Below are 13,426 nucleotides of genomic sequence, written 5' to 3' on the forward strand. Positions count from 1 at the left end.
AGATACAGAGTCTTTGGGTCCTATATGATAACCACTACAAGATTTTACTTGTCTGGATATGCTACTAGGGACATACTGCTGTTGGAGAGAAAATGGGTACTATCCACATGTTCTTACACACCTACATAAAGTTTGTTTTGCCTCTATGCAGTGAATGCATTTGGATACTCCCTCAAACACACACATACAGACACACAGAGGCAACGGGCCGGGCCTCCTGTAAAAGATTTTCACTTGTGAAAAGACAAAATGTCTTTGGTCTGGGAGAACTGGGGTGGGGATGTGATTCAGCAGCTGAATGCAACATAAAACCATTTTCATGACAAGCTCCCTTTTCTCCATGCATTATTTCACAATTATGAGATGGGAAATCCTATGGCGTGTTCCTTTTGGACTCTTTCAGCTGGAAATGGTACCATGCTGAGACAGTGGCTCTGCTCTCGAGGGTTGAAGAGAGTGGGAGGGCAACTGCCCCTCAGCACCATGCATATGCTGTGGGCATTACTTACACAATTGCTGACGCCTGACGAAGCACTAGTGGATGTGTCTGGCTGCAAGACATGTATTTCAAACACAAAACGTAAAAGAAAGCACAGGAGAAGATAACTCAGCCCGCAGCACCAGGAGTCACAGGAAGGTGCTGCACCAAATCCTGGTGACGTTCAGTCCCAGCAATGTGGCATTCCAGCAGGTGGCTAACATGAGATGCCACACCAAGTGACAGTTTCGCTCCTTTCTGTGAATTTATCTGAAGGCAAAACTCTGCTTATAGCAGGATCTTTATCACCACTCTCTGTATTCACTGATGCTGATCACTGTTTCTTTCAGCTGGCAGATAAAAACCACATCTAATTATGTGTCAGGATCCATCAGCCGTATTTTTAGGCTGGAATGATATCCAAATCATCCGAAAAATCTGCACGTTTTCCCAGGAGCCTTGCTAGCTCCCGTTGGTGGCCAGCTGCGTGCTCCCTGCTGTGGCAAGCCGCCAAAACCCATTTCTGTTAATCCTGAGGCCGGTGAATCAGCGAGCAGGGCGTCCGCAGGCTGCCGACTCCTGCGCTCCCCGCTCAGCACCGTGGCTCACACTTCGGAAGGGTGATCCTCCACGTTAGCAGGGGAATTTTTCATGCAACCCTGTTATAAAGGACTACCAGGGAGCAACATTTTCAATTTTTGGTTCCTAACTTTAAGCACCCAGATACATTGAAGCCTGCTTTTCTGGAAAGCGGCATTTTTGCAGTAAAGATATTCATTAGGCGCAATAAAAGCTGTAGGTGCTCAGCACTTACACTGCCAGACCTCTTATTCAGATGTTTAATTGGAGGAACTTGCATTTGAAAATGTTGCCCTCAGGAACTCAGCAGCCCGTCTAAGAGCAGCTTAATTGGTCCAGACAAGTCCAGACTGAAATATGCAACATGCTGTGGCATCTCTTGAATACGCAAAATATAAAACACAAAACAGAAAAAAAAAAACAAGTCATCCCTGCTGAAGCACAGAAATATTTCTCAGTACGTTTCTACCCGAATCCCAGGATTTTTTCTTTTTACAGATGCCAGTCTGAGGTTTTAGGGTGGAAATTAAAGTAAAATGATAGACAAAACAAATAGTCACCCACTGGTAATAAGCAGAAATCACACTGAATGAAAGAAATCTTTCATTTTAAAATAAAGTCATATGTCTCTCTGCTTTATTCTAATGTGATATGAAGTATTTATTTATACGTGATAGCTAAATGTAAGAAGTGACTGATCACCTCACCATTTTTCTCTGCAGAGCCTTCCATGGCCCCATCAATTTTGCTTACAGCAAAATCTGTTCTTTCCCAGTCTCTCTCATATTCTTGCACCATCGCCTCAGTTTATTATTACTTTGTTTAAGTAAGTTATCTGTAAATTTCAGCCTGGACACCAACATTTGTCTTAATTAAAATCTTATGGCAGCTCAGTTGGAAGCTGTTTCTCTTTTCCCTCCTAAAAACCCTACTGTGAAGCATTCATGGGACAGAATGACCCCTTGTTCCATCCAGGAGGTGGCTGCATTTCATCAGCAGTGGGTGAGGTAACTCCTACCTACATAACCCCCAGAACTGTCATGAGAACGCTCAAGATGAAAAGGGATGATTTAAACAAAAACTGTCATTATGCTGATTAAAGGGGAAAGATCCTTACATGCTTGAAACCACATGCAAAAAGGAAAAAGGAAAAAAAAAAAAAAAAAAAAAAAGAATAAATACCAGATGCCTAGATGTACCTAGGGGATGGTGTGTTCTGATTCAAGAAATGATTATCTACCCATCCCTTTTCTCCCACACATGTGCCTAGGGAAAACAGGAGGAGGGTCTGTTTTTGTGGTGTCTGTTTCCCAAAGCAAAGGAACACGGTGTGGGCTCCAGCTCAAAGCTGTCCTGGAAAAACCTGTTTTTCTGTGTTCTAAAAGTGAAGGAGTTCTTCATTAACATGCTATTTTAGAAATAACCCAAAAAATAAAAAAGACCTCACTGCTGAGGCTGGTGAGTAGGAGGGATGGGTCTGCTTGTCCCGAGGAGGGGCAGGAGGGATGCTGTGCAAGAGCCGAGCTTCTCAGCCTCCTTGCTGACTTGCCACCATGCCCTTGTGCTCCTTCTTCCCTCCCTCCAGGCCATCTCCTTAGCACACGAGGGAGAAGCCTCCCTGCTCCCCCACACCTCTGCCGCTCCCACTGTTCCCTGTGGTCAGCATTTTTATTGGCGCATTTACATTTTCTAAGTCAAAACAAGCCCAGTGGGGAAGTGACAAATCAGGTGCAAATAAAGTTGCTGCACACAGTGCACGCTCAGAGGCCTCCTTCCTTATTATACACGTGTTGGCCTGGCACTTGCATGGTTGTGCTTTTGGCTGAAAAAAAAACCCACGCAGTGGCACATACGTGTCTAAAAGGTGTGTGCATGTTCACTACACCAAGGGAAAAAAACATTACTGTAGCAGACATCCACGTAGCAAGTCATACAGGAATGGAAGAGGTACTCGACAGACCAAGAGCTGAGATACAGGCGACTTCAGAGGTGCAAGCGGTATTTGAGCAAGAGCTCTGAAGAGCTGTGGCCTTATGTCAGCCCCCCCTTACATTGAGATGCAAGGTGCAGCAAAAGGGAAACACTTCCAAATCTGCATGACAGCAGGGGATGATGTCAGGAAAGGAAAGTGCTGCCCCAAGATGCAGAGGCACATGTGAAACATTAACATCTTCTCAATGGAGGCTCTTTTAAATGTTAATTTATATTTTAGCTGGGCCCACTACACTGCTCTCCAGCCATTATCCCATTTGAATCTGCAGCAAGTGTATTCCTTCAACTTAAATTCCCACAAAAAGATCAATTTGCAAGTTGGAAACCAAGCTTTTTTGCATATCAAATACAGAAATATTTGCCCCTGCATTCACAGATCTGTCCTTAACTTTGCAGAAAGACTTTTATCCCTCAACTCTGTTCCAAATGTGTAATAAATACATAAATGAAGTTAGAATTGGGACAGCTGGTAGCGATCACTTATTTATCTAGGACCTCCCACCAAATGTTGGTGGATTTCAAAACATCTATCTAGGACAAGAGCGTGGACTTCATGTCTATCATGCTATTAAAGGAAAAATCAAAATTAAAAAATCATCAAAGGATGCATCACACTCCCATATGCAATTAATCTATATGAATGACACCACTTTCAGAGGGAAAAAGCATGCAGATCCGTATTTATTTGAGAGCACTAGTTGTGATGCAAACCACACACAGTTAAAAGGTAACAAACTCAATCCACAGCAGAGTGCAGAAAAAAGAAAGTACAGTACTAACTCTCTGAGAGGATTCAATTTTCATCAAGTACCTTTGAATGTCAAGTTCTGAATGAAGGGAGACCAACATGCACTGCAAAACCTGTGGATCAAAGAGAGAAAAGAAGGGGAGGGGGAGAGATAATTGTTAACAGGAAAGGAAAAAGGAGAACAATAGAATTAAAAGAGAATAACCTCTACATATTGAAGGTATGAAGAGAAGAGAAGAGAAGAGAAGAGAAGAGAAGGGAAGAGAAGGGAAGAGAAGGGAAGAGAAGGGAAGAGAAGGGAAGAGAAGGGAAGAGAAGGGAAGAGAAGGGAAGAGAAGGGAAGAGAAGGGAAGAGAAGGGAAGAGAAGGGAAGAGAAGGGAAGAGAAGGGAAGAGAAGGGAAGAGAAGGGAAGAGAAGGGAAGAGAAGGGAAGAGAAGGGAAGAGAAGGGAAGAGAAGAGAAGAGAAGAGAAGAGAAGAGAAGAGAAGAGAAGAGAAGAGAAGAGAAGAGAAGAGAAGAGAAGAGAAGAGAAGAGAAGAGAAGAGAAGAGAAGAGAAGAGAAGAGAAGAGAAGAGAAGAGAAGAGAAGAGAAGAGAAGAGAAGAGAGCACTCAAAAATAATAAAGAAAAGGCATATGTGCTAGGGAACATCATGTTCTATCAATAGTTAATATGCAATATTCTCAGAAACTTCGCTGGACTCAGTTCAGAAATGCTACCTATGGAGGTATGTCAAAGAAATGGGAAACGTCTCTGTGATAAAAGAGAATGGGAGAGAGTTTAGCCACACAGATTCAGACGTGTATCTAGCAACCATATCTGACAAGAAGTGGCAAAATATGCATTCTTCCAAAGCAATGATACAACTCTTGGTTGGAGTTAGCAACAGTCATTGCAATACTGTGTTGGTTTCTCACTTACTACAAAGACATGGAATCCTTTAATCAGAACTTAGAAATATTACATTATTCTTGATGAATCCAATTTACAAAAGAGTAAAATATTAACTATGGTATGATTAAAAAATATTCTCCAGTCATGTCTTTTTACTATTTCACATCCAGTCTTAAAGAATATACACTGTGAAAATGTGCTAAAATGGGTTTAAAGGCCAAAACAAACAAACAAATATCTTTTCCCAATCACATGAATGCGATGAGAATTGGAGGGAAAATTGCCCGCTGATGTTTGAGTCTTTATAGGCAGAGGTCCTATGCTCTCCTTAGTCTACATTTGCCCGCGGGCTGGAGGTGGGGGTAGAAGAGATTTTGTACAGTGCCCTAAACAACCTTCTCTGAGTGCTGGATTCCTCTCCCAGCGAGCGCCAGGCTCCCACGACAACTGCTCCTGCCCCGATCAGAACGTGCAACTATTCACACCGGGCAAAGGAGCACAACTGCTCTGATAACAAGGACGTTATTGTTAAGGAATCTTACTTAGCAAGTAATTATAATGCCAACATCATAATTAAGAGACTAATTCAAAGAATCTTTTGAATTTTACAAACCTAGGGAATATGAGCATAGGAGAGTTGATTCTTGGGATGAGATATGCGACATACAAGTACACTCAGATTTTTCATGACTTTGTCTATTGGATATTTTGGAAGGGCAGTACCATTTTATTTGAAGTGAACAATAGATCATTTTTCTCCCCATGAGAAATGTATCATTTAGAATTGTTCAAGTAAAATGTGATTTCTACAAATAAGCCATTTATGCAAACAGTACAAATTAAATGTAGCCTTCCGGCAACAACTGGATGGGTTCCAATTCCAAACCACACAGACAAAACAGTCTGTTGCTAATGTTTGAGTAATACTGAAACTGTATTACATTTTTTTCTTTCTTTTATAATGTCACCACCCCACAAACCTAAGAAGTTCTGTCTGACCTTTAATTAAACTACTCTGACTTAAAAAAATAAAAAAATAATAATAAAAAAAGCTATGGATTTTCGGATTTTCTAAGGACAAAATCTCATCTCAATGCCAAATACACAAGACACCCAAAGAACAAAAATTATGCTGCATGTCTGCTGGAGGTTTGGTCTGCATCACATCTCAAGACCACACTTTGGAAGGGACATTACTCTGCAGAATGGCAGAATCAAGTGTTCATCTGTTGCCTTCCTTAAAGCTATTGCATAAAACCAACTTGAGCTACTCAATTTCCTTAAACCCTTTCACCCTAGTGGGGAATTACAATTGCATCTTCTTTCTCTTGACTTTCCTACTCCCAAAGGAAGTGTAACATCCATTCTGACCTAAGGGAGGGTAAGGAAATGAGGATGCTTGAAAGAGTCAGCAACCCTCCCCACCCCTAATTCAGCGAAAATGCTGCTCTCCCCCTCTTTTTATCATAACAACGTGTTTATTTTAATTCCAAATAGTTGGATGAGGATTCATAGTTAGAATATATAAAACTAGTCCACCTAGATCCAGAAGTTCCTCCCTCCTCTTACCAGAGTTGTTCTGAAATTTGCTGTATGTGATGCAGGACTGAGTCATCAATCTCTGAATAAATACAGTCTGGCATAAAAAAAAAAAAAAAAAGAAAAAAAAAAAGAAAAAAAAAAAAGAACCACACACAAACACAGAGTGACAACAGTAGTGCAGCAGAAAGATCCACTGACTCCTGCACAAGGTGGCACCAGGAAGCAGAAGAGGCCTCCATAGTGTTATACAGCAAACTTTGGATCACCCAAAGAAGATCTAGGCATGCCCATATTGGAGAAATGTAATCAAGACCATTACTGCAGCCCACATAAAGACCTTATGAATGAAATTTGAAGACAGTTGGGTCTGACTTCAAACCTTGAAGCATGGCTTCACTTGGAACTTTCCAAAATATTTCTTAACTTTCTATATTCCTTTCCAAACTCAACACCACACCAATGCCTTCATCAGCAGTCTGATGACCTCAAGGGTATTTAAAGAGGGAAACTAGCAATGATCTATTTCTTCCTTTCCTCATAGATTGTGGAAGAGCTTTTCTTTTTTTCTTTTTTTTCCAACTGCAGGCATGCATGTGGATATATATAGTGCACAACGATGGGAAATGAATTCAAAGAGTGCTTTGCGACTTCCAAATGCAGCAAGGGTACGGGCTCCTGTGACAATACCCCATCTGCTTCCCTCGCTGACTCCACCACTGTACCACAAGAGGCATCACAGCAAATAACCCATGTGAGGGGAGAAATAGGAATTTGAAGCAAATCCCACATAAGATTAGAAAACTTTGGATGGGACTCACTAAGAATTAAAGAGCTGTAGAGAACTGAACACTCAGCTAACGTGCTCTGAGCAACCTCTGCTGGCCAGCAGATAAGATCCTGCACCTCCTACTAAATGGAGTTGTGCAGAGCCCATGACTTCACATCTGTACATGACATCCTCAGCTGATTTGAATGATCAGCATTCGGCCAGCTTCACTAGCATGAGGGTGACCTACATGTGGTGGGTCTGTCCCAGTGAGGGGAAGAACGACAGGGGTTTTTGCTATCCGACACCAAAGGGAGGCTCCTACTGAAACTGGTATTAAGTCTTCACGAGCTGTAAATGAAAATAGCCAGAATAGAAGTGGTACCAACTCTTGTCAAGGTTGGGTTAACAGAGAAAGAAACAGATTAATAGAGGCAGGTAGAGACATAAAGGTAATATGGAGAAAATCAAGAAAAGAGCTTAAGTAATTTCTTCTGGTGAAAAGTGGAAAATGTTAGAGGCCAAGGAGGAGAGTGGAAAATGGGGCTCGGACACTGCACACAGCTAAGGAATGGTTGCCCCATTAACTTATTTAATTTAACATTAACAGCCCCATTAACTGCAGGTGCGAGCAGGAAGGGATATTACATGGAGAAAAATGGATTTCAGGAGCCAATCTCTACTGTAATGAGAAAGGTACCAGGGAGAAAGGAAACAGCTGCCAAACATGTTGCTTTTGAACTTTAAACCTAAATGGAGTGAGCAGTGGCCCTGGAAAAAGGTGTAGAAAGCTAAGAGTCATAGGAGGAAAGCAAAGATGCCAGGAATGCAGGGAATGTCATCAAATGGAGTCCTGAGAAATGTCTGGTGAACACTGCTTGCAAGGTAGTATCCAAAGGGTTAGCATGCAGTAACTTAGGGAGGACAAGGATTAATATCTCGAGGCTGACTGACTGTGTTAGTCATTATTCTGGGCCCTTCAAAACAAGGGTGAACGAACTGTAAGGCTGCCTTGTGGGATCTGCTTGCTAAGCAGATCAAAGGAAAGTATTCACCACTTTAAGCAGGATCAGGCCTGTTGAACACTGAAATGTTAAGTCTCCGAAGGAAAAAGCAGATGCTTGAGACACTTGTGTTGATGATTTAGTAGGAGACATCTGTCCCCCTGAGTCAGCCTGAAATAATGTCACAGAATGGTGTTGGGAGCGTAATGTGCTCCCACAGCAGGAATGCAGCCCTGCTGGCAGTGCCGATACAATTCAAAGTGCCTTTTCACTGAGGTACTGGCAGTGCTGCAAAAGTGGAGAAATGCTAGGCTTTCCCCCTTCTTTTTTTTTTTTTTTTTCTCCCCCAGTCTCTGTAATAGCCACTTGATTTATGCTCCTGTTGGATTTCAAAAAGGAAGTCTTTATAAAGGCAGAATACATTGAACACATTGCATTTATCACGGATCGCCCAGGAAGATGACACGGCTGCTGAGAGACTGGAAGAGGCTAAAATTAGAGAAATGCATAGGTTTGGTATGAAGCAAAGTTGGGTTAGCCAGGCCATTACGATGCCAATTAGTGTTCCCTAGGCTTACAAGCTCTGGGTGAGATCCTGCAGAGACATGCAATCAGCCGACGCTGGAGGGAAATGATAACGAAAACACAAAGGGCTAGATATGAGTACGTAGATGATGATACATGATGAAACGAGATGCTGACTCACAAGTCCTCTTAAACTACTTGAAACTGAGGGAAGGAAATGAGGATCGACTGCCTATTTCCTGCACACAATGGTTTTGTAGGAGGGGTGCAAGATACTGATATTTTTCAACAATGGGAGAAGTCAGGATTGTGGCTCAGTTGGGCTCAGACCACAGATGTTCTTCTAACAGTAATTTTAAGTGCACAAATACCTGCCAAAGAATGGAAGAGGTGAAGTCTCATCACATCAAAATACAAAGTAAACGTACAGGATTAACTCCAAGCAACCTGCAAGAAAGCAGTCAGACAACTGCTGAAAAGATGGAGATGGCCAAAGACAAGGGGTCCAAAAGGAAGCACAGAAACAAAAAGACCAGTCAAATGTAAACAAGGAATGTAATCAGAGAGATGAGAACAAAGGAAGAGGGCTGCACAAAACATTAGGACTTCTTATGTTTCAGGATTTACCTTTTCTATCACACTCCACAGCTACAGCATCCCTCTAACTGTGCATGTTCTTTGCCTCCCACTCACTGAACATCACAGCTGAAAATGACATGTGTTAACTTGGCAAACTGTATTTTTGAAAATTTCCAAACAACAAAAAAGTGAAAAAGAATCTCCTCTCCATTGTTGTTTCTTTTTCTCAGTTTTTGTCAAAAAAAAAAAAATCCTAAAAGTTCATGTTTCATTTAATTTTCAGTGATGACTAAAGCTATATATATTATATAAATTTATGTAATATTTAATGAACCTTAAAATAAAACAACTAGAACAAGACAACATTTAAAAAACATATCAAGAGAATTCAGGTCATATTCCAAACCACAATTTGTAGGGATATAAAATTGTTATACCTGTAAAATGGTTCGGTAATCAAAGGGTTCTGAAGTTCTCCAGGGTCATTTATTCTTCCCTCTTTTGCTGTCACTCCACTCATGTGGAAATGTTATAACAAAACACCATGTTGTATCTATACTCCAGGTTACAAGGCTAGTATGAAGGAACAAAATCACTTCACCTGTTCATCTTAAGATGACTTACAGCTTTTTTTATTATTTTTTTTTTAAAGCAAGATCCTGTGAGCTATGGTATATTTCAGCCTTGGTTCCATCATGGATTTATGCACATAATTAAGAATATGATAAGTCCACGAGACTATGTAAACAAACTTAGGCATGAACTTATTATTTCTTTGATCTTGGACCAGAATGCTCTTTAACATTGTGTCCTAACACCTTAAGAAATGAGTGCTCATCAGCCCCTTTCCTTGCCACATCATAGATAAAAGCAGTCAAGAACATACATGAAAGAAGTAATTCTTGTATTTATGATGTGTCTTCCCTCTTGTACAGTTATCTGAACATCATTGTGCAAAGTAACAGGAAAAATCAGACTGTTTGGTGCAGGGTGAAAAAAAAAAAAGATGATTGGATCTAGTTTCTTTAAGGTAATCTGAACCTGATTTGAACCTGTGCACCTGAACCTGCATCATTACTTAACAATGCAAAATTCTGTATGTGAAATGCCTACATTGTACAGAGAAGAAAAAAAAAAAAAAAAAAAAAAAAGTAGCTGAAAATCTCAAAGTTGGCTGCCTAGTGAGGGATATGAGTCTACAAGGAGGTACCTCCATAAAGAAAACACTGTGCCGCCTACTAATTCTGGTAGGATTTGAGGGGAATTGAGCAACTTTGACTTAAGGGTTCAGCTAGGGGTTTTCAACCACATACATGTCATACCTGAAGAATCTAACAGTTTAAACATTGTTTCACAAAGCTAAATGGCAAGAATGTTCTCTACTATCTTTCTGTAACTGTTTCACAGTCAGAAATGGAGACAATTAGATGAACACCCTATCTTTGTTTCCAATAGTCTGTCTCTCTTATTATTCATTCCTTTCCTCCTATCATTATCATCTCTCCTTGGAATCACATTACATTGCTGAAGATAAACAACAAAAAACTATTATGAATCTTTATAAAAGAATAACGAATCGGTGATGACCTAAGCAGAAAAAGTTTTTCATGAGCCGTCTCTAGTATTTTGAAAAGAAAGAATGATAGAAAAAATAGAATGTTTAAAGAACATAGTTGTTTCTCTCTCATTTTTCTGTGGTGTTTTCTCTCATTTTCATTGAAACTTTTTGACCTGGTTATTCCATCACTAGTAGCCATCACTGAAAAACACTGTATGGTGAATGCAATGGCAACTGATGGTCTACTGAGAAAACCATCCTCTGAAATGCTGGAAAATGTATGGTTTTGTCATCTGCCATTGACCTGATTTAATTGTAACATTTCTTTTATACACGTTTTTTTTTCTTTTTTACTTCATTTTGGCCTTCACTATTGACTAAATGTACATGATTTTCTAAGTTGTGATCAATTCATCCAATTAAAACTTATAAAAGCTATTCAAAGTGATGAACATTTGCATTATTTTTTATTGAAAATGACAAGGTTAACGAAGTTGCTCCCTCCTCTCCTCCCCCACTCCCCCCCCCCAAAAAAAAAGGATAATTAAATGGCAATTATTTAGAAGAAGGCATAATGAAAAACGTGGCTCTACACAAATTTTGTTCTACCTTAAGACTTAATAACACCACGTTTTCTAAGAGCTTCATCCCCACAACTCCAAATGATGGAAACTGCAGGTCTCTGCCAGAAACTGCCATTTTAACAACCAATCTAGAAAACTTTAGGCAAGAGTTCATGTAACACAGGACCTACCTGTGTCATGGTGCTACAGAACTGCACCATGCCTGCATTGGTGCTCAGCTCTTATGGAAAGCCATAAGCTACTTCATTTACGTACTTCAGTGGACCTAAGTTCTTTTAAGAAAACAGGTTGTAGTGGAGAAAAAAAATAGAAAACACTCATCAAGAGTGTGACTAGGTAAGACGAATCAGTATAGAACTGTAGTGGCAACCCTATTCTTCGTCAGATGTTCTTTTACCAATTATTTTTTTCATATATTAAAACACTTTTGAAAACTTTCACTAATCAAAATACCCATGACCACATGGTGAATCATTTTGCTTATGCACTCTAAACTATGCACAGCAGTAATCTTGCAAAGATGCTCTAATCTTCTCCCACCCCAAAAATGCCGAATCCTTTCCCACTTAAGCAGGTCTGGAAACATGTCCAATCACAGCTTTCTACGGTCCAAGAGTTACCAAGCCCTGGCTCCCATTTCAGTCCTTAAAAAAAAAAACACAACACTTTTCCTGCCCTTGGCATACCATGTAAAACAGTTCACAATACTCCTCTACCTTAAAAGACTTCAATAATAATTAACTCATGAACAGTTTCCAGCACACTGCCAAGAAAACTGTTACAGAAAAGTATTATATTTATAAACCACATTAAGTTTGCTCTTAACACCTTCTAAGGGTCACAGAGTCTCAGCACAGGAGTGAGGTTTTGTTAGCCAGTCTTCTAGATTTTTTATTAGAACACCTAAAATTTTGAACAACAACATCAGACATAAAAAGCCTACCCCATCTTATTATTAACTGAATTTATTATCTTCCATCCTTCCTTAAACACACAGCTGTCATCTACACAATTACATGAGAGATATGAGCTCAGAAATGCCTTTTGCAGCATAACCAGCTTACACCTGAATAGCACATAGAGTAATTAGAGTGGAATCCAGCTGAATAAGTTAGTCTTATCATCTCATAACATCAGCTATTTTGTATTAGTGAGATAAATATTAAGAACATATAATGCTATATACAAACAGTTAGTCTCTGCAAGGTACTGAATACACCTTAGTTTTCATACAATCAGATATCACTGCTATGATATAAGCGCCTAATTAATGCCAGCCAACATTAGCTTATGGAAAATTATCTTCACATCACTATTGCAAAACAACACTGTTACGCTTTTATTGATACGGAAACTTAAATATTAATTTCAGTTTCAGGTTTACATATACATAGAGTGAGAGATATTCAAGTATTATATATTGTTCAAATGTCCTTATTGCAACATGTTTTATTATATATTGCAAAACCTACTTCTTAAAGTTACCTACTCACATTTAAAGGATATGATGAAAAATCAATAACAAACCATAACATCGGTTCATTCGTCTGAAATGTCATTTCAAACTTATCCCATTTGGAAACAATACACGGATGCTACTGGCTTTACAAGACTTACGGAACAGGGAATAGAGCTTGATTTGGATTTCAAGAGTTGATGTCATTATTGTTCACAAGCCAACAAAGGGCTTTAAAACCGAAAAGAATCTACAGCATATAAAATGGTTTCCAACTTGTAAGGGATCCAGGTCCTGCGCCAGTGGATAATAATTTGCAATACAGTTTAGGGTTTTTCAGAGGAGAAAATGGGGGAGGAGATAAAGCACATTTGTGTAGAAAGGAATGTGCAATTCTTACTCTCCTGAGCTACAGAGTGAGATGTCTTTCTAAAATCTTGTTTTTCTTGTATTGTTCATATCTTTTCTTCAAATGCTTAAACCTTTCCCATGTTGGAATCTGTACTTTTTTTTTTAACATCTTTGTTAATTGAAAAGCTTTTTTTTTAGAGTTACAGTGTTAGTACCATTCATAAATGACTAGTTATCAGAAATAAAGAGAAAGTAAGCCTAATAGATAGACAATAGGTACACCTCACTGATATCTGAGGGAGATGCAGTAAATAGAGTATGTACATTTGAATTTCTATGGCATTTTCTCATTGGTAATTTCCTTATCTTTC

General features: G+C 39.6%; 1 protein-coding gene across 10 annotated transcripts in view; it reads right to left on the bottom strand.

Moving 5' to 3' along the window:
- Nucleotides 1-13,426, bottom strand: part of KIAA1217 (KIAA1217 ortholog) — a 372,473-nt gene that overhangs the window by 112,723 nt on the left and 246,324 nt on the right. The window contains exon 1 of one of the 10 annotated variants that reach the window (XM_032180906.1): nucleotides 12,742-12,769. The exons of the other annotated variants lie outside the window; for them this stretch is intronic. The gene's annotated coding sequence lies outside the window, so the exon portion shown is untranslated. Of the gene's footprint in view, nucleotides 1-12,741; nucleotides 12,770-13,426 lie in introns of those variants that run through there. 10 annotated transcript variants of the gene reach the window in all.

Source organism: Aythya fuligula, chromosome 2, assembly GCF_009819795.1.
Source record: "Aythya fuligula isolate bAytFul2 chromosome 2, bAytFul2.pri, whole genome shotgun sequence".
Taxonomy (NCBI): domain Eukaryota; kingdom Metazoa; phylum Chordata; class Aves; order Anseriformes; family Anatidae; genus Aythya; species Aythya fuligula.